Below are 12,057 nucleotides of genomic sequence, written 5' to 3'. Positions count from 1 at the left end.
CACCTACAGAATAACAGTGAAGGTGTAGTAAAAGACATAAAGCCAGAAATCAGAAAGCAGCTGGTGTAAGGGAGGTGTTAGGCGTTTGAAGTTGAAGCCTCAGAACTTTCTCAGCTGCCAGCTACCTCCAGAATTACCTAGATCAGGAGGCAGATTGTGTCAGCAAAGGGTCGAGGCACATCGTGTTCTGCTGCTGAGTAGCCACAGAAGTTGCTTACTCTTGGTAGGCATAAGCAGCATTCAGGATTGCACCCAGCAGGAATCCACAAACGGGTCATTTCGTGAGAGGAGCTGGGTATAATGAGCATCTTCTAGATGCTTCAACTGCAGAGAGCTCTTGGTCAGATGCCAAGGCGGGATCTGTTGTGTTTTCAAACCCTATTGTGAAGGAGTTGGTGTTGCTGCCTTCTCTGCTTGTCTGATAAATCAGTGTGTAGAGCACGTGTCCAGAGCACGGGCGCCCTTACGCCGCAGGGAGTCACATCTATATCTCTCATAAGAAATGGCCTAATTATTGGGATAAACAGTTCAGTGAAATGGAGGGACACTGTCCCTGCTGTTATGTGCTTCTACGTGCGAAAGATTCGAGCAGCCTGGGGTGCTTGCCCTGAGGTTTCATTAGCTCTTTCACTCAAGGATCCATTCCTGTAAGGAAACCAGTCCCTGGCAGAGGAATTGGAGGGCAGACATGTCCCTCCAGTCTCCAGGTGAGGTGGTCCTGCTTGCTCCAGTTGTCTCTCTTGGCACTAGCAAGGCTCAAAGCGCTCTGCAACACGTGGGGCATCTTCAGCAGCACAGAGGCAGCAGGCGGCTGCCAGCACTGGGGCAGGTGACTGCTTTCCCCCTATGGAAGGGAGATGAAACCCGGGATTGATTTCTCCGGTGTGCTTGCTGGGCTCACTGAGCTGCTGGATAAAATACTTGTAACCTGAACGAGGAAAGCAACCCTGCTCCGCTTTGGTTTTCTTTTAAGGTGCCCTCCATCGAACAGAGCAGAGCTCAGGTTATGATACCCGAGTGTAATTCCCGAAGACGATCCATTCAGCTTTCAGAAGGCTGACCGCAGTCCTAGATTAAACGTGTGGGGAAGAATGAATGTCTTCAAAACACAGAACAGATGCTGAGGAGGAGAAGTGGTGTAGAGTGGGTCTCGTAACTACACCTTCACATATACTGTTACTTGGTGGGCAGCTTATAGTCATACGTTCTCTACCCTCTTTCCTTCCAGCCTGAAGTCATCAGGGTCTCCCAAATGGGGAGACGAGGTGGGGTGCAGAGGTGTTTGAGTTGCTGATGGCATGGTGAGGAGAGACAAAGGCGTAGCAAGAGCTCACAGGGTGACCAGCGTGGCTCACTGAAACAGAGACAGCTGGTAAGTGTCCTGAGAAGTACCTTTCTGGTCCTTGTTGTAGGCAGCTGTGTAGCTGTGGATGGGTGATTATGAATTTCAATGGAATAGAGAATATGGACCCTACTCAGAAATTTCATGTTCAGCTTGCAGCTTGGTTAGATGTATTTGGAAATCTCAGTCCAAATTACTTTATGGATTATAATAAAGAAAAAAAAAAAGAGTATTCATTAAAGACTGAAATTGAAACAGCTGGAATGGAATTCAATCCCTCAACTTGCTTTACCAGTGTATGCTGCGCTCTTCATCTGTATGTCGTATGATTGTAATTATATCTTTGTTAATCTAACTCCCAAGAACAAAAAAGTGCTTAGACATTAGCTGGCTATCTTCCTGATTTCTAAAGCCAAATGTCTAATTAGAGCACTTCTGTTTCTTACATTTATTTTCAGTTCTGGAGAGTGAAAGACAAGAAATCTCAACACAGCTGTGGCTCTTTTATAATAAAACTTCATCTTATTAGAGCTTTTGGGTCAAATTCTCCGGTGGTGTAACTCCACAGACTTCTTTTTCTGCTGGTGTAACTTCAGATATTTATATAATTCTCAGTACATCTGTGCACATGTATGTTGCTATGTATACCAAACCCATAGCTGATATAAATCACTGTACCTCTTTTGGCTTCTGTGATGCTATACTGATCTCCTACCAGCTGGGTATCCGGTCCACAGCATCTGGTTTTCCTTTTCCCTCCCTTAATAACACTGATGAATCAGAATTCCTTAAGGAGGGTAATACGAAACATAATTAGACAGGATATGTTCAAGAAGAAAATTTAATTTGAAGAGGTTTGCACAGAATTTTTATTGGCCTCAGGTGGGATGCTGGGACTTTATCTTAATGAATCCTTTCTACAGATCCATTTCAAAAACTGCATTATGCTGTTATGTGATGGAGTGTACTTTAATGGTGCATTGCACATATGTTTATTCAGTTGGATTTTAAAGTTCTTCTGTAGATTGTTATCATTTTTCTGGGCTGCAAAAAAAACCCTATAAGCTGAAATTTTAAAAGATCTACACATAGAAAAGTTTATTTAATCTTTGGCACCTATATACGTTTAAGAAAGTCTTCTTAGTAAACCAAATAAGAGGCTGTGGATTGGAGCTACCCTCAGAATTGACTTGCTGGTTATGCCATGAGCCTTTTTTTTATATTGTGTGCCTTAGATGCTCACAATTCAAATACTGATATTTTATTATTGTGTAATATTTTGTACTTTTAAAACCGTATCTGGGTGTTGCCTTTTTATTGTGATTGTGTAAACACAACACATTCTGGGATTATTTAGATAAATCCCATAAGATTTTATAAAAGTGTTCAAGCTGCTGGGTGAATTATCCTCCGCTCTTCCTCATTCCATATCCATTTGCCTTGTATCTACAGAAAGGCTTGCTAATGTTTATTGTTAATAATAACAGGCCACATCTAGCTGTCATCTACCATGGTGTAATTGTATTTTAATTAAGATGCAGTGTTTGGGGGACTTGCATCTGAAACAGTTACAGAAAAAAGATCACTTGATATGTTAGCTCTCTGCTAAAGACATTAAGAAGACCAAATAGAAAGGCAAACTGATAAATGATTCAGTAGCCCTCTGTCTGGTGGAGTGTTTCTGAGAAAAATGGGACGGAGCATTTGTGCTCACTGCTCTGTGCCTGGTCTGGCTCAGTGTAGCTCACAGGGAATGCGTGAAGGGTCGGGAGGGTCATCTTTGGGGCCAGCATCAGGGGAAAAGGGCAAATAAAAGGCAAAATATTTCTGAGCACCCAGAAGGGGGAGAAGCCTTAGTGGAGGTGCTGGGTCAGTTTCTCTTCTGCTAGAATTGTATTCAGAATGATGGAGCCTTAAGGAGGAAACATCAAAGCTGTTGCACAAAAGCAAGTCACAAGATGCCTCTGTCCTGGCACTGCAAAATTAGATTTACAAGGTGATAAAGTCATATGGAAATGCAGTGTCTTCAATGTCCCTGGTATTTGCTGAATAATTTGCAAACAAATTCGTTTAGGAGTCGCTAATTTTTTTCTAGTTTCTGTGTTAATGCTTGTTGACTAAAACTGCAAATCTGCATTCTCTTCTCTGTGTGCCTACGACATCTCATCTAGCTGGAGATTGAGTTCTTGATGAATCTAGCATTACAATGAAAAATGACTTTGCAGCCATTAGGCACTCAGAACGTGCAATCAGACATCAAATTATAACTATTCAAAGTAGTTAATGAAGCTTGCAGAGCCCTGCTGAAAACTGCAGGGACACAAAGCAGTAACCTGTACTGCTACCTCTTCAAAACAAACAAAACAAACAAAAAAAGGAAATAATAATAAGGCATACTGTATTTGAGAAATTAATTTTTAGTAGCTGTTCTGAGGAAAGCTCAGGACAGGATTGGAAGCTCCAACAGATGATTGCTACTGCTCCAGAATCAGGTGCTCAGAAAGTGTCTGTCAAGGTTGACGTGGGAGTTAACCACCAGTTTGCAAGAGGTTTTGTAACAACTTGGAGCCCCTTTTACCTCGTACGAGTGATGAATGAGTGTACCTGCACTCTGACTCCATGTGTTCTCTTTAATCTAACTAACAACTGTTTTTCCAGCTCAGGTCCAACCGCAGCGCGATCCGACCGCGACGACAAGAGAGGTTCTGTGCCTGTACAGACAGATCTAATGCTGTTAGATGGCAAAAACAAATAGTTCACTCAGCAGATGTTGCTTCATGTTGCAAGGCTGTTCCTTAATTTACATACAGGTGAAAGATCTAATCTCCACTTGCCTCCTTTTCCGAGCGTTTTGCACCTTTGCAGACTTGGAAATGTACACATTTTAAAACTGGGAAGGAGCTTGGGCCCCTGCTGTTTGGGGAAGGAGATTTAATTTGAGTGGAAAGAGGAGAATCATAGAATTGTTTATGTTGGAAAAGACCTTTAAAATTCTCAAGTCCAACCATAAACATAGCATGGTCAAGTCCTCCACTAAACCATGTCCCTCAGCACCACATCTACACGTCTTTTAAATACCTCCAGGGACGGTGACTCAACTGCTTCCCTGGGCAGCCTGGTCCGGTGCTTGACAACCCTTTTGGTGAAGAAATTTTTCCTAATATCCAAACTAAACCTCCGCTGACACAACTTGAGGCCATTTCCTCTTGTCCTATTGCTTGTTACTTGGGAGAAGAGACTGACACCCACCCAGCTACAACCTGCTGTTGGGTAGTTGTAGAGAGCCATAAGAAAGAACATTGCATCCAGAAACAGAGATTAGATATATCCATGTGGAGCAACTGAGGTCGCTTACTGTATTTGCCATGAGTGTTTAAGATGTCTTATTTATATTTCCTTTTCTTTTGACTACCTTTTTGTTCACAAAACAAAACAAGATTTCTCCGTGTGTTTCCATTTAGTAGCCTGGACTACTAGAAAAAACTTGACTTTCCATGCCTCGTGGAAGATACTGGTCTGATTAGCTTACCAAATCAGAAATTGCTTAATGAAGCATTTACTAATGTTATTTGTTATAATTATGTCCTGAAATAAGATTCTAAACGGGACTCAAGTCCATCTGCTGGGACAGTTTAGGGTTGTTTTTTTTCTTGTTTGGGAGGAACAAGTCAGCTCCTAATGATCTTGTTTATAGCCATTAGTGTGACTACTTTCATGGAAAAAAAACCCCACATTTCTGAGTATACACTGTTAAGATCAGTTTCACAGCAAGTAACTTTGTTGTAGTTTGAGCTCTAAGAGACACGAAACCCCAAACAGAACGGGTTAAGATGACATTTTCCTTAGAAAATGCTTGTCCACCAAAGTTGAAAATGTCATCATAACCTGCTGGTTTTTATTACAACTTTTATTTGGAAAGTTCTGGGTTTTAGCTGTTAGATCCGCATCAGTTGCTACAATACCCCCCTGTTGCAGCTTTCAGCTCAGGCAGATAAGACTTCAATGGATGTACTTTTCCTAGGCTGTGTCTGCTTGATTTGGATTTTTCACAGGGAAAAGCCTTGTCTGCCAAGGTGACTAGGTGCATTTCTCTGGTAGCTGATTAAAATGTTGAAAGATTTTGGTTATATGTTGATGCAGAAAAGGCAGACTTCTTCATGATCAAGTTGCAGGAGAGAGATGTTTTCTCCTACCCAGATTTACTCCCAAAAGACAATATTTACTGGCCAGTCTGTATAATATATAATGCACAGAAATAAAGAAGGAAAGACAGACAACTTTCAGAAGAATAGTTATTCTGAAATGATTTTCTGGGAAAGCAAACCTCTGGGGTTGCAATGATTTTGTAAAAATTTTGTTTTGCTTAGAGTCAAGCTAAGAACACGAAGGAAACACTCCACACCAGGAAAACCAGTGCACTTAATAAGATCTTGGATTTGCATTCAGTTTGAGGATGGATTGAGGTAACTTTTCTCCCTTTTGTGTGCATTTTGCAGAGTGTAATGGGGGACAGGGAGGGAGGCACGAGGCGGGGAGGGCAATTGAATTATTTCATTTATCTTCCCAGAACTTGAATTTGCTGCTACAGGCTGTCAGCTACCAGCAAATGAGCACTTAATTTAAAATATTGTTGAAATGTTGAGTTCAGTCCTGTTGCATCTGGTATGCAGATGGGATGCTACTTTTTGTTCAGAGGAACAGAAGCAGCAATTAAGCCCCCTTTGGAGTAAGATATCTGAAACAATAGGAGGCACGGCTGGAGCACAAGCTCAATCAGATGCTGAACGATGTGGATAGTAGCGTTGCATAAAAGATTGAATGCAAGCAGAGATTGGCTAAGTGGGTTGTTTTGGGGTTTGTTTGTGTGGGTTTTTTTCTTTTTTTTTTTCTTCCTTGTTTTTGTAGTTATCTTTGTATGAACAAACATATGACCAGAAGCAGAGATGGTGGCAAAAGAGGATAGAGAAAAAGATCCTGAAGTCCTCAGTCAGTTGTCCAGTGTCCCCAACTACTTGGAAGGAGCAAAGATGTGACAGCAGGCTTTGCTTTCCTGCCTGGCAGTGCTGTGAAGGACCCTGTGGCCCCACAGACTGTCACTGCCACAGTGACTGTCACAGAATGGTTGCAGGTGACTCCCTCTGTGTGTGAAAAACCAAGTGGTACTCAAAGATCTGATTTGTTTTCTGATTTCAGGCACCCTATCAACTCAGCCACACAGAAGAATGAGGTACGTTTGCATCTCTGATAGTGATTACACTTGAAATTAGTTTCATGGCAAGAACAATCCTATACGTTTTTTTTCTTTTTTCTTTCTTTTTTTTTAGATTTCTGACTGCCACTGACTGCTTTTGGCAGTGCAATATTCACCCCAGTATCGATGTACAGGAATATACATACAACACAGCAACGTACAAAGTCCTCTTGGAAAACAAATATTTTCAAGTGATACATTGGTTCTCCTCAAGAACATCATACTGGCATATGAAGTGACAAACACATGCACTCATGTTTTGTGGAATGTGACATATCTTCTTCTAAAATAACCCCCTGCATGTGTCCCATAAGTTCTACCTCAGTAGCACAGATAGAGTAGTTTCATCCTACCTTTTCTACCTTTTTTTTTTTTTTTTTTTTTTTTTTTCAGAAAAGCCTGATGCAAACATCATCCCCCACCAATTTCCTGCTAATGGACAAATGATTGGAAAGGCTCTTTTTTCAGGAGTGTCAGCTATTTAACATGACAGCACAACTTCTCACGTTTTTCCTTGAAATGTGGAAGTAAGATTTCTCCCCAAAGGCTCCACCTGACCGTCTTGGAAGATCTGCTCCATTTAATGGAAGCCAGGAAGGTTTGGTGGCTGAAACATTAACATCCATCCTCCAAATCCTAAGCTCATGTCAGTGGCAGTGCAAATGATGAACCACTTCTTTTAAAGGTCAAGTAGATGCAAACAGTTCATCTTGAGGTAAGATATTATTGTTTTATTATTGTTAACATTATGGCATTTAGAAAAGAAATAAGAATAATAAACCATCCTATCTGAAGGTGGAAACGGAACAGTTTCACAGTGCTTTTGTAAAAGGTATCATAATGTTTGACATCTACATCTGCCATGTACAAATACAACAGAAGTTGGATGTAGGGGACAGAAACTATTTATGCAAGTTAGCTGCAGCCTGCAAATAATTGTGTTATAAAAGCAGAAAATTATCATAGCCCTGTTTGGTTTCTTATGCTGCCATAGATGTTGTCTTGTAACTCAAATAACTCTTTAGACCTCAGTTTCCCATCTGTAGAATGGAATTAGTATTGCTTCCTTAACCTGTAAGGTTACTATGAGAATAATCACATCAGTAATAATGGAGTTGACACCATCCTGCAAGTGCCGTGGGCAGGAAATGATAAATCCCTGGGATCCTAAAGTCTCCAGATTCAAAAAAGAAGGGATTTAGCACATTTTTTGTTCTTTTAATGCGGCTTCCCAAGGTGTCAGTGCAATGGAGATAAATATATAGAGAGCAGAGCGCAGTAAATGAAAATGTGGATCATTGGAAAGAAGACATCTCAGAACTTCAACTCCCAAATATTTTAGTTTTCTGAAGTCTTATTATGTATGATGATTTGTGGTGATACTCTTGTTGAAGTTAGGATTAGCAATAGACATAAGAAGCAGAGAGTTTTATTATATAATAAAATATCTTTTATTAGACCAGATGACATACGTGGGGCAAAAAAATAGATGAGTTTTCTGACCCACCTTATACCTGAAATGTGGTCTGAGGGAGATCTTAGGCATATGTTAGCTTGTCCATTGCTATAGTAAGAGGCACTACATCTTCTTACAAACTGTTACGTACAGGATAGTACACAGTTAAAATGCATAAATCAAAATCCTTACATATAAAGCTGGATGAATAATAGAGAAAAAAAAGTTCAAGAAAATATTGTGGTTAAGGTTAAAAAAAAAAACAGAATTTTTGAAGGGTTTTGAGTGAAATTAAAAATATAACCTCAGTCAACTCAAATTCTTCCTGAGTTGAAACAAAATATTTCTTTCAGCTTTTAGTAACCTTCTACTTAATCATATTTGTACAGGTCCTTTTAAAATTACTTATTGTTTTAAAATTAAAAATCAAGGCTTTTACCAATAAGTCATACTTCTGGCATGAAACATTTTGCTTAAAATGTCAAAGAGAAATGTTTCAGCTCCCTTAATGGATGTTACCCTTATCTTTATTGGTAGGAACCATACTCCAAACTTGACACCTTTGCAAGTAAGATTTGCTCTCTCCATCAAAACTCTATTTAGCAAAGTTGATATTCCCCTTCCCCTTAAAGCTGATTTTATTAGATTTCAAACTGTGTAGGACTCCAGAATGTTAAATTACTCATAAATTACAGGGATACTGACATGCCTTTGGGTTTCTACCTGTGCATTTGAGTTTGCATTATACTCTTGTCTATATGCTGGTGCATTTACTCCTGCTTTTGTCAATATTTTGATCCACCACTGATACTTTCTGACCTTTTCAAGCCATGGTGAAAATTCCTGTAGGAAAAATATTTATCATTAACAAAATTAACAAAGCTCATGTTTTATTCTCCTGGGATTCATCATCTTAAAATCTTGATGGTGTAGCTTTGAGGATGAAGAGGAGAGAAAGCACAAATGGACTTTTGGACAAGTGAACAAATGGAGTCTGATACAGAGCCATGGAGCTGAGAATGTTTAGGCAAAAAAACCCCAGACGTTATGAAATCATGTTCGGAATCAATTCCATTGAATAATTTACCACTGCAAAAATGAAGAGGGAATTAGATAAAAGCAGAGGGAACCTTGAACTTCTTCAGTCCAACAAGTTGTTATTTACTTGCTGAAATATTCTTTGGTGATTCTTTGGTAAATCATAGCAAGTTCCTATAGCAAGTACTCGCAGGGTCTCTCTTGTGGTAGATTTCCTGGGGCCAGGAATAATATACTTCCAGATGACTCCTTTTCATCCAGCAGCAAGCCTGAGTTTTGTTTAAAATGCCATTGAAAGTCAGAACTGAGCAAATGGAAGCATCAGTGTGACGTATGAACTTGGTATACTGTACTTTCTGTGAACCTGCACAGCAAAAACTGCGAAATCTCTTAACGAATACACATCAATTAAGCCTAGGGCTGTGAAGACTGACTTCAACCCCCTGCCCTGGTCCCAAGCTCTGACATGTTTTGAGTAAGCCATCTCCCAGGCTACCTGTTCTCACCATCTCTCCTGTGCTCTCCTCTTCTCCCTTCATTGCAGCGGAGCATTGCTGACCTATTTAAGTGTGACCAGTAGAATGCTTTTAGCATGCAGCCTTATGAGTAAGAAATTTGCCTAATTAAAAAAATGTAATTGAAAGCAATTACTTTACTTAGCTCTTAACATTTATAATTACCCTATCAAAGGTCTTGATTTAAGGGAGTGAAGGAATCTGAAATGAATATTTCATATGAGTATGAAATATTCATATCAGGTGTTGGGTTTTTTTAATTTTATTTTTAATGGTGATTCCCTTTTCCAACACCAGCTACTCTGTTATATCTCATATTCCATTGATTTGTGTAACAGAATATTACACTGCTGTTGTGTGATATTCTGCTGTTGGACAAGCATTAGCAAAATCCAGTTTGATTATAGCGTGCCCTGACTGCTGTAGGTCTAGTTACAACAACATACATTCATAGGAGATTTTTTTTTATTTTTTTTTTAAGATTTGAGGGTGGTGGAAACAGAAAAGGATGCCAAAGCTGTTGTTTGTAGGCTGTGGAAGCGTATGTCCCACGTAGTGTTGGATTAATGTTGCAAACCTCTTTTAAAACCAGTGCTAAAAAAGAAAAATCCATTTGGCAATGTCTGCAAGCTTTTATGGTGTTTTTTCCCCCTGAAATTTATAAAACAAATGTATTTTTCTAGCAGGAATGTTTGATAAAACCACCAGCTGTGAAATAATGTTTCAGAATACTTGTAGAACAAGAGCCAAGTGGCGAGAACCTTTAATGATGAACCTTTAATGATCAGTCATACCCAATGAACTCCATGAGCAGTCACAACAGTCCAAATCTTAGCAGCTGTTTGCAAGAAAAGTGTAGATGAATGACTCTGAATAGCGAATGAGTTGTTCTCAAATGGATTGCGAATAGGTTTATGTAGAAAGTGGTCTATATTGTGGTTGCACTGACCTTTTATTCTCCTTTCCTTTCAGAGGTTGACTTCCCCCTTTTCTTCAATTTGCAGTTTTGTTCTATAATTGTGGCTCTTACACTACCACATAAATTGTGGCCGATCTTAAGTGATTTTAGAAGGAATACTCAGAATAGAGAGGAAATTTAATACAGGACGTGCAAACCTGATCTATTGGTAATATACAGTAAGACTTTAAAAGAAAATACATATATAGTAAAAGAAAACAAACTAACAAGTTGCCTTGTCTGTTCATGGCACTTAAACCTTCTCTGGTCATTAGAATTGAGGGGCACCAGTCGTGTTAAGCAGGGCAACCCACCTAGCTTTAGAGAAGGAAGATTTCCCATCCCCCTTGCTTTTCTCCTTAAAAAAGAGACCACGTGACAAACTAGCTTGACTGCATCAGCGAACTGACTCATTAAAGAAATGTCTGTTATGTTCCTTACCTAAGTACTTTCCATCTAGTAAACCTTTGTGGCATCTCAGAGAGTCCTAAATTGTGCCGAGTTCATAGCTATCTGACGAGCATTCATGAAAAAGGCAAGCCTTGACTATCGTTGTCTACTTCTTAGCTGATGTCTGTCCAAGAGCATCATTTGAAGCTGCCAGGAAGAGGTTCAGTGATTCAATGCCTCTCTTTCAAAGCTAGACTTTGCACTCTTTAAATGAGGTATGCTTGCATCAAGTGGGTACACCACTGTGCCACGTGAGGGCTGGTTGGATTCCTCTCTGGTTAAAGAGCAGTTTGACTAATGATTCTAGATCACACCAATTTGGTAGCCTTCATCAGATAAAGAGCTATGAAAAATCCTAGTGACCTCTTACATTATCATAGGATCATAGAACGGTTTGGGTTGGAAGGGACATTCAAGATCACCTAGTTCCATCCTCCCTGCCATGGGCAGGTATACTTTCTGCTAAATCAGGTTGCTCAAAGCCTCGTTCGACCTGGCCTTGAATGCCTCCAAGGATGAGGCATCCACAGCTTCTCTGGGCAATTTGTTCCAGTGCATCAGCATCCTCAGACGGAAGAAGTTCTTCCTTAGATCTAATCTAAATGTACCCTGTTTCCATTTAAAGCCATGCTCCTTGTCCTGTCACTACATGCCCATGTAAAAAGCCCCTCTCCAGCTTTCTTGTAGCCCCTTTAGGCACTGGAAGGCTTCAATAAGATCACCCCAGAGCCTTCTCTTCTCCAGGCTGAACAGCCCCAACTCTCCCAGCCTGTCTCCATAGCAGAGGTGCTCCAGCCCTCGGACCATCTTCGTGGCCTCCTCTGGACCCGCTCCAGCAGCTCCATGTCCTTCTTGTGTTGGGGACTCCAGAGCTGAATGCAGTATTCCAGGTGGGGTCTCGTGAGAGCAGAGCAGAGGGGCAGAATCCCCTCCCTCGCCCTGATGCCCACACTGCTTTTTATGAAGCCCAGGATACAGTTGGCTTTCTGAGCTAAATAAATAAATAAATAACAAATGAAGAATATACGGAAAAGCAGCAACCAATGT

This window comes from Tauraco erythrolophus, chromosome 3 (genome assembly GCF_009769465.1).
Source record: "Tauraco erythrolophus isolate bTauEry1 chromosome 3, bTauEry1.pri, whole genome shotgun sequence".
Lineage (NCBI taxonomy): Eukaryota > Metazoa > Chordata > Aves > Musophagiformes > Musophagidae > Tauraco > Tauraco erythrolophus.
This window is presented reverse-complemented; position numbering follows the sequence as displayed.